The sequence below is a fragment of the Stegodyphus dumicola genome, chromosome 1 (genome assembly GCF_044657685.1).
Source record: "Stegodyphus dumicola isolate Sdum_Otavi_A_Nest chromosome 1, ASM4465768v1".
NCBI lineage: Eukaryota > Metazoa > Arthropoda > Arachnida > Araneae > Eresidae > Stegodyphus > Stegodyphus dumicola.
In genome coordinates this window covers 215,254,417-215,264,540 of record NC_140768.1, presented here as the reverse complement: position 1 = coordinate 215,264,540, position 10,124 = coordinate 215,254,417, and the positions used below count along the sequence as shown (strand labels likewise).

At 31.9% G+C, this 10,124-nt stretch overlaps 1 protein-coding gene across 1 annotated transcript in view; it reads left to right on the top strand.

Annotated features, from left to right (window-relative positions):
- The first annotated feature begins 4,318 nt into the window (after positions 1–4,318).
- Positions 4,319–10,124, top strand: part of LOC118193963 (hepatocyte growth factor receptor-like) — a 184,831-nt gene continuing 179,025 nt past the window's right edge. Inside the window, exon 1 of the mRNA XM_085825372.1 lies at positions 4,319–4,434. The gene's annotated coding sequence lies outside the window, so the exon portion shown is untranslated. The remainder of the gene's footprint in view (positions 4,435–10,124) is intronic.

The window sequence follows — 10,124 nt, the reverse complement described above, 5'->3', positions numbered from 1 at the left end:
GGGACGCTGAAAACCTTAGGTAGGCCTCTGCTGTAAGGGTACTGTCAAGTCTGTCTCGGGCTGTGTGATCGCTAAATGCTTAATATCGTGTAAAGTTGTCCTTGAGGTTTTGGCCTCTCCAGATCGCCTTCGGTGTGAGAGACTATAAAAACTGTAATATATAGGTCTTCTATACTCTGTCCAATCACAGCGTAGTACAATTTACTTCTGTAACCTCTGTCTGTACATAAACTTGTCATTTAATGAATTTGTAGTCTGGGCCGTTCCTAGGCCATTGGATGCCAGCGTACTTTCTTAAAATTGCCGTCCCTCAAATTTAAAAAAAAAAAAAAAAAAAAAAAAGCTCAATGATTAATGAAATTTTTGTTTCTCAGTCTCCTTTCATGTTATTGTCACCAAATATTATTGCCCTGTATTATTTTTAAAGAAATTAAACAGTGAATTTTTTGCATGCCCATTTGTATAGTCTTGTGAAAAAAATTACGCATTGTGAAAAAATTACGGTACCTAGAGCCGTAATAATATTTTGAATAATGCCCGAATATTAGAAGTCGGAATTTTGAATTCCGAACTGATGTAGTTATTTATTTCATATTTTGTAAAACATTAATGATTTTTTTTATTAACAAGCTCAACGATCTGAAAGCAAACAATGGCAACACTACAGAATAAACTGCTATTTTGTTAGTTTTATATCCAGGGAGCGATATTATCTGTCGGGAATTCTGAGGATATGCTGTTTTTAAATCTTTTGTGATTTTGCTGTTGAACTGAGTTTTAAGCGGCTTAAGTCCGAAAAACGTGATAGTCAATAAATAAGGTTAACATATAAAATGATAATAATACAAAGTTAAGAAAAAATTTTTTTCCATCTTACTAAGAAAACAGAATATTGATATGATGAACTTGAGAAAAGATTGAAAAAAATATTAAAAACTATGTCAACACTTAGCACTGTATCTGGAATTCTAAACACATGCTGTTACGCAGCTTTTAAAAATTTTGTAATTTTGTTGTTGAACTAACTGTATGCGGAGCAAAGAACTAACTGTATGCGAACTGTTATGCTGTTGAACTAACTGTATGCGAAGTTGTGATTTTGTTGTTGAACTAACTGTAAGTGAAGAAATCGATGCTTAATAAATAAAGCTAAAAAAGGTGGGTTTACAGGAATGAATGCTAGAGCAGACTGGTACACTGCGAGTCCAGCGAGAAAGTAAAAAAACCTTAATCCTTTTGGGCGACCTTTAAAATCTGAACCCATCTGAACCCTTTCAGAATTTTCTTTTATCCTTTTATTTCTTACTGGACATATTTGTTACATCAATGAATATGATCGTAAATATTGATTTTTGTATTTCGAATGCCATGTTATATCACTACGAAGTATTTGAATATCTGAGAAATTGTTTTAACTAAAATGGCTTCCGACCTTTTTATGGCTAACGACCGTTTTTCAGATTAAAAATACTGGGTGGCTGCTTTTTGGTTAATTTTCTAATGCCATGTAAATACTTCATTAATTTTAATTCGGAAATTATAAATTATGTATATTACATGTGTGCGTGTGTATGTGTATTTTATGTACGCTTGCACCCAGGATGTTATCATTTATTGATGAGAATAGATTCCGACAGTCGGTGAGAAGCTGGTAGTCAGTAAATTCTGATATTTATTTGAAGAAGAAACATTTAAGTATACTATTTAAATATTTTTTCAAGCCTTATTTCATACATAAGAAATACTTATTCCGTAATTACAGATACATATATGTTATTCCATTCGATATTTGCAATATATATATTTATGACTAATAAATCTTTTAAAAGAAGCTTCAAACAGCCACAAAATTATATTTTAAAATTATTATTTAGAAATGCGTTTATCGCCTTTTTTATAGTTATAAAAGATATTTCCCTATTTACTCAGACTCACTGTATTCAAGTCGGTAAGAACAATGAATGATGAACTTGGTAATTTATTCTCAGTTTCAAATCGGGAGAATGGGCTAGCTGTTAAGCCGCAGTGATCTATGAAAATTTTAACAAAGGGACTTATGAAAACCTTATGAAAACAAAGTATCAGAATATAACTAAATGTTTCACTTTTTAGAAAAACCGAAAATATAAATACTTGTGAATAAACAAGAAAATATCGTTAAAAAATTAAAATTAAATTTTAATTTAATTTTAATTTTTTTTTTAAGTATCAGCATTACAAAAATTTCAGAAACTATACAGAATAGCGAATAAATTTATTCGGCACAAGCTCGCTAAATGTAAAATAGATTGTACAGTCAGAAAGCCCTCCTTTTCACAGAAATATTGTTCATCGATGTTCAGACTAACGTAGGAAGTTCAGTGGTATTTTTCTTTGAATAGATAAACTAAGCAAAAAACAAAAAGGGGGATTTCGAAATTAGAGGCGAAACGGATTCCACAAGTCTCCCTACAGCATAGCACTGTGTATAAGCATTTTCGTGGTTTTCCTTAAGTGTAATGTAAATATGAGCCTATTTTCCCCCGATAATTCTTCACGAAAGCATGCCTTTGTCAGCTAGCCTTACTATGCTTTGACAGATTTAACAAAATGACGACACAAAATCTCCTTATTTCTTAAGATGATTAAGTATAAAAACTAAGGATACTTTTCATAAACAATTAGTGCTAATTAATGCCGTTTAACTGGAACTGGATCTGATTATTTATTTATAACAATGCTTCCCAAGCTTTCTGTCTTATAATTTACAAGTATATATTTCTAAGGGAGGAAAAAAGAAACTGCTAAACGAAAATAATGTAATAATAAAAAATTAATAAACAAATAGATATAAGCAATAAAATCATCTGAGATGAATAATTTAATTCGAAATTATAATTAGATATATGTTATTAATAATCAAAAAAGTGTATACTAATGTTATTAAACTGTTTAGTAATATATGAAAGAGAAAGAGCACTTCAAAATTTGTCGCGTCCTATATAATTTGTCTCCATTCTGGTACCATGTACATCGATACACACATTTTGGTAACTACTAACTTACAATAAAGAACAGATGAGAGCTCAGAGCTCTTTTACTCCATTATATTTTTTCCCCTGATATATTGATACTAAACGAGACCTAGAAACATCGTTCTTTTACAATATATCTCCTCTTATGACCTCTAAACTCGCCCGTTTACTTTTCCTTTCGTAATTAACGTCATTCTCCCTTTTTTGACCGCATTTGCGACGACACCTCTCAGATAACACCGTCTAGGGGAAGCACACCTAAATATTCCGAATTAATGATGTATACTGAAGGACTGCTATAATTTTAAAGATTTAAAAAATCTAGTGATAAATTGCAAAAATTTTTAAAAATGCTGCTTTTTTTTCATTTATCATAAAAATTAATAAAAATCTATTAAATAACGTGAAATCTCACTTCATTCAGTTTGGTAAAAACAGTGTTATAATAAGTTCTAAAAATTGGCTTTAAAAATATCTTTAGCATAAATATGACGTAAAATCTCATTTCATTTAGTTTGGTAAAAACAGTAAAATAAGGTATTAAAACTGGCTTTTAAAATTCTTTAGCATTACCCCCCCCTGAGCATTATGAACGGAAAATTTCGTATAGAAGAAATTTTCATTATACATGAAATTTCATTATACATGGCCTCCTTATTCATTATACATGAAAATTTCTGCCAGCTTTTAATGTACCCGATTTCGGTTTGAATGTATATATTGGAGGAAAGGAAATCAAGGTACAATATGAGACAGTAGTTTTTTAATTAAAACTGCGAAAATACCACTTATTCGTGACATTTTGAGGAGCTCTGAAATTTCAGGGCTAATTCCGTAATGCTCGGAGAACGTAAAATGTCATTTCATTTTATTATAAACAGTATCTTAATAAGGTATATAAATTGGCTTTTAAAATTTCTTAAAAATTTAGCCTCTGGGCCTCCCTTCCCTCCTAAAGAAGCGGGATCTGCGTAAATCGCTTTTATGTCTGTCTTTACAATGGATTGTTTCATTATTTTTGTCTCACATTTTTATAGAACTAATCCAACTGTTTGATTTCAAAGTAACGATTTATTCGATTTCATCTTTAAAAATGCTTTCATTTTATTCTTAAATTAAAGACTTGCAACATCATTGCACTCCTCTAATTATTAAGCAGAAATACTACGCAACAAATTTACGCACATTTAGTATTCTGTTCTCGTTTTCTATAGCGATTTACGTCATAAATGAATGGCCGTCATTCATTCACAGAACATTTACCTTGTTCATTATAGGTAGATGGCGCTAGCGTAGAATGACTCAACAGGTGTGACATGCCATTACTAGCATTCCTTCGATTTGAAACTGTAAGCTTTTTATCATACGGTGTCTTTTTCTCAGCGGATATTCGATGGGCTCTGATTAAGTAAATATAAAGGTGAGTGTATTATTATTGTGAGTCATAAAATTTAAAATTAAGTTTTGGTTTACCCAAGAAATGTTCCTATAACTATAACTGCCGTATTTTATTTCTCTTCGTGTATTTTCCTTCGGTATCTTCATTTTTACTGTCTGATTTTTATTTATTAAAAATTAAGACTCAGTGTGTTTTATACAACTTTACACCCTGTGAGACAGTATTTGTATTATTAATTTTAATTACATAATTCAAACACAGCAAAAATGAAAACAGAGCTAAAGGTACTTTTTTTAAGAAACATATGTTTTATTTTTTTAAATTCTTTCATCATTTAAAATTCACTTATATTTATTTTCTTCACCAGCGATTCTTTTTAACAGTGGTATTACAACAGAATCTCACCTTAGATGTTTTGACGAAGTTACACAGATAAAGATAAGAATTATTTAAATGTTCTCACTGTTACAAAAATTTTAAACAACATAGATTTGTAGAACCTTTCTAACAAGAAATTGGAGTTATGTATGTTTACGTTAGCATTCATAATAGATACGAATAGTTCAATTTTCCAGTAATTTTTTATTTAATCACTATTATTAAATGAAAAATTTGAATGTTGTATTTTTTTCGTATTGTGGGAAAACAGCGGCACGTAGAACCACCAAATTTTGAGAACTCCTGGTCCTCCACAGGAACGTATGCACCTCGAAACTGCAATTTTAAATTTCGAATTTTATTTATGTATTTATTTATTATATATTTTACGCGAATTTAATTAACTTTTGATTAAAAATTTCGCGATTTAAAATGCAATGTGTTACAATGTGTTTAAATAGTAATGTGTTGCAATTTATTTATGTTTAAAATTTAATCAAGAAATTCAGCGATTTAAAACAAATGTGTTACTATTCGGCAAAACGCAATATATTTGTCGTTCGCAGTTAATCAACATTCTCAGCAATTTAAAAGAAAGGTATTGCCACAGTCCAAACTAAAATATTTTTATCTTTCGCATGGCAATATGTTGTTCAGCAAAGCTAAGATGTTTAAATTTTTCCTCAGATTTATTCTGTTACTAATTAACAAATTAAGCATTTAAAAACAATAAACTAAGCGATTTAAAAACAATAAAACAAAATGTATTTCAATTATTATTTATTACTAGTTGGAGCAGTGAAATGCCATTAACTGGATTATTAAGATCAGTATGCATTTTTTTCTTATTTTATAACTATTTTAAGCGGCTAATAAAGAAAGAAAAAGGGAAGCTTCACATTTTTTTTTTCATTTTGTTTAATTAATTTTACAGCTTACCGTTTTTAATTATATGGTATACATGAGTCATCTTACTGTTTTAATCTGTTAATCATTTTGGCTAAATCGCAGAATAGGCTGCATCAGTCGATGCTGTGTTTACTTCTCTTATGCTTACACGCCTTTTTATGACGTAATATAAGTTACGCCTTTCCTTAAAAACAAGTTATAAGTATTCTATAGCTTCGTATTTAAAGAAAACTTAAATAAAGTTTTAACTGAGTTGAAATGGTAGGTTTATAATGTTCTGCGCGAGATTTTTTTAAATTATAAATCTACTTTTGTGTGGTGTGTGGTAGTGTTAGCATTTAACGCAACGAATTATCTCTGAGAAATGTATTATTAAGATACCAAACGATTGAAAACGATCATTACCTAACGATTGAAAATATTGAATGCATGAAAAATTATAACAGTAAGTTCTGAAAATACAGAAAAGAATTCTTTTGCTTAAAGAATGTTTTGATTATTGATGAGTGTGTCAAAATCGGTGCTTACTGCAGAATGGATGAGTATCTGAATCTGGATTTTTTTAATCAGTTGGAGCGAAGAGGCAAAAAGAGCGTTATTGAGTGGTGTATGGAGAAAAGTTTGATTGCAATATCGTATAAGTGCCCAATTTGTGGAACAAATATGAAACTAGTAGAGAGACGGTTTTGAGACGTATAGACGATTTTGAGTGCTGCGCAATGCCGAGTTTGTGCAACTCTGAGATGTTTTTTTAAGTGAAAATTGATCGATGTGCACATGGTCAAAGCCAATGCTGTGCGCGATGCCGAGTTTGTGCAATTCTGGGATGTTTTTTTTAAGTCAAAATAGATCGATGTGCACATGGGCAAAGCCAGTGTGGTGCGCAATGCCGAGTTTGTGCAATTCTGGGATTTTTTAAGTGAAAATAGATCGATGTGTACATGGGCAAAGCCAATGTGGTGCGCAATGTTTATAACGCTTTCCGACTTACGACATATATCGATAGCCCGACGATCTACTCAACAATAGCAAAATTGTTAACTTGAAGTAACGTTTACATCATATTTTAATACGTAGTGTTTGGTATCGTAATTGCACTTGATAATATCAGTTCATTGATAATATGTGTGTGTGTGCGTATGTGAAGCATTGCTTAGTGTTCCAAGTTTGTAGTATTTATTTTATTATATTATTTTCTTTCATTCTGAGAAATTAGATTTTTTTATTTATTAATGCGTAGAATTCTAGCATGCCTACACAGAATATGGCGTGATTTAGGAATTTTAGAAACTGATATGAAAGCTGTGTAATGATGTTCATATGCAATAAAAAATATTCTTCTTTTTTTATTAAAGTTTAAAATTTTTAGAAATAATGAAAATTGTCTAATTATTGGTATGTAAGGAATTATGTCGTTACGTAGCAAGAAGGTAATTTGTAAAAATGATAAAATTGAAATGTTCCACAATATGAATTTAAATTTTAAAAAATTATTTTATTTGTATAAATAAAAAAATTAATAATAATAATAATAATAATTTAATAAAAATCTTTGAAAATATTGAAGCTCTACAAGTATTAGAAACTGTGACGTTGTTTATCGTTTTAATAATTGGTAGAATTCGCTCACTGTATCATGGTAATTTTAAATATAAACAACTTATTATACTTATTATCAGTAAAAAGCCTAAGCTTAAATATTATAAATGTAAATTAAAAGTAAAGAATTTGATATTAATTTACAATAATAAACAATTTATTATTGTTATTTTTAAGAGAAAATAGAAAGCACACGTAGTGTAAATGCGAGACTACATTGTGACGTCATAAGCTTAGTCCCACCCATTTATGGGCGTCACACAGCTCCTCCTACTGAACTTTGTTGATACGGGCTATTCTGCGCTTTTACCATCATTTTATTTAATTATCTTACTTTTCGGTACCTAAAACTAAAAGGATTAATTTTTTAATATATTCTATGATCTGCATATAGATCATCAGTCTTATATGAAGCAGATAGAAATAGTGTATGGGCATCATTTATTTATTTGAATCTTTAAAGCCGCATCAAATTCTGGAGAAGAAAGTACCTTACCTTGTTATTTGTCATAAAAAGTGCGTTAGATGCAATAAAATATTGCGAAAATATTCTATTTCACTAATAGAGTCTATTATATAATTAACAAGTCATTATAAATATTAAGTAATCAAAAATCATTATTTTTAATTATGCGACATATTTTCGATTATTTATGGCAAAACATGCTAGTGTCTGCCTAAGGTAAGGGATGGTAAAGAACTTTCCTTCTGGTGTTCTTTCAACAGCATCTAACAGCTAGGACGTCATGGACGATGGACGTGTCCCATCTGTTTTTGAAGAAACTGTTTAAGGATTGAAAAAGAAGCTTTCACGTGGCATGCCCCGAGAACATTGCATATGTTCGATTGCCATCGCCGCTCCGCTCGACGACATGCATCTGCGCTAGAGACTGGGGACGAAGCGTACAAAGAACAATGCACGAATTAAAGTTCCACCCCTATAAGTTATAGATTGTGTAGCAAGTACATCCACGAGACCCTGTGTCGCGTAGAGAGTATAGTGAACGATCGTTGGCAAAAACTAATAAGGACGCCTCTTTTCTTAACAACATATGGATGTCAGACGAAGACCTTTTCCACCTTAACGGATACGTTAACAAACAGTATTTTGGTTACTGAGCACAAAATCCTTGTGAGCTTCACGAGCGCCCAAGGTTGCCCAGTACGGTGTATTGTGTCATGTCCATGTGCCATTAACCCTTCCTTTTTTTAATGTGAGGATAACATTGCATTAACAGTGACATCCGTTCGGTATGTTGATATGCTTGAAATATTCTTTACACCGAGACTGCACGATCTAAATCTTAACATAGAAAACATGTAATTTCAGCAGGAGAGCCACGTCACATACTGCTCCACAATCGATGTATTGTCTGGAAGGCGCGTCATTTCACGTAACGATGACATTCCATGGCCTGAGAGATCCCCTGATCTTAGGGTATGGGATTTCTTTCTGCGAGGACATCTTAAAGGCAAAGTGTACCTCAAACATCCCGCAACTATCCATGAACTGAAACAGAAGGTTGAAGACGAAATTACTGCCATTCCATTCCGAGCATTCCGGAATTTCTGTAGCACTTTATTAATATGGGAACGCCGAAGGGAGCACATCTTTCTGATGTCATCTTTAAGAAGTAAAGAGATAGTTTGTGACATTTTGTAATGAAAACATAAATGGCATACTGTATACTTATATGAGTACTGGTTAGGATCTGTACCTAGGCAGTCTCAACCACGGGGTGTAAAAACAGACTTCACAGAAGGCCTGAGGGTTCTCGTGACAGAGTAAGGCTCGGCACGACCGTGCCTTGTCTGTCCTTGCTCTGTGGGGTCACCACATGGTAGATTGAATTTTGTGTGGGGCGGCGCTAATCTGAAAGGCCAATAGCCAGGGCAGAGCTGCCTCGCTCTACCTATATGCATTTTCGTAAATAAAGGATGTTTTTCCTGTGTTTAATTCGGGCAGATTATGTTATTTCAAAACTTCCCGCTTCCCTGCGTCACTCTGTATTATTTTCAAGATTTCAGTTAAAATATATGCCTTCAGCCTAGTTTCTCTTTTTAAATTTTATTATTATTATTATTAAATCTACTTTGTTCTTCCTTTACAAATTGATGTTAATTTAAGCATTTTAAGAATATCACTTGTTAACCTTAAAGTTATATATACATGTATAGTACTATATGTAATAAGATGCCTTGGAATAAACTGCAACAGACTGACGATGGTTCTTTGCGTTATATCTTGAGGAGACTTTACAGCGTAGTTATAGAAAGGTGACATTTGAAGGAAAGATTTGTAGACAGACGTGCCCGAATTGAATATCACTTTTATTGGTGGATAAGAACTAATTATCAAAAACATATTTTTCTTCACGCATGATCAAGGGCGCAATACACACCCCACAGTTTTATTCAAAATATCACATTTTAGAAAATGGCATAGTTAGTAGTGCGACAAAGAAAACGGACCGAAATAGCTTCACTGCAGGAGAGCTGAAGCTAAAAAATGCGTAGTTATTCAGTATGGAGGTACACCAAGAGAAGGTTTGGGTTTAGATTAAAAAGGCTTCAGTTCTCGAAGTTGTGAGAATAGGTTCCGAATTAGTTACGTCATCAGCGTTACGCAAGCCATGCAAGATGGTTGATCTAGAAATGACGCAGTCCAGAAAAATTAAGATTTTTAGAATGCAGAGGGGGAAGAGGGGTTACCACTAGTGTAAATTATAATTTTGATTTACCTATTTTTTTTATTCTTACACACATACATTATATATGTACATGTAATGAAGCAGACTTAGATGTAATGATGATGTAGAAAAGTT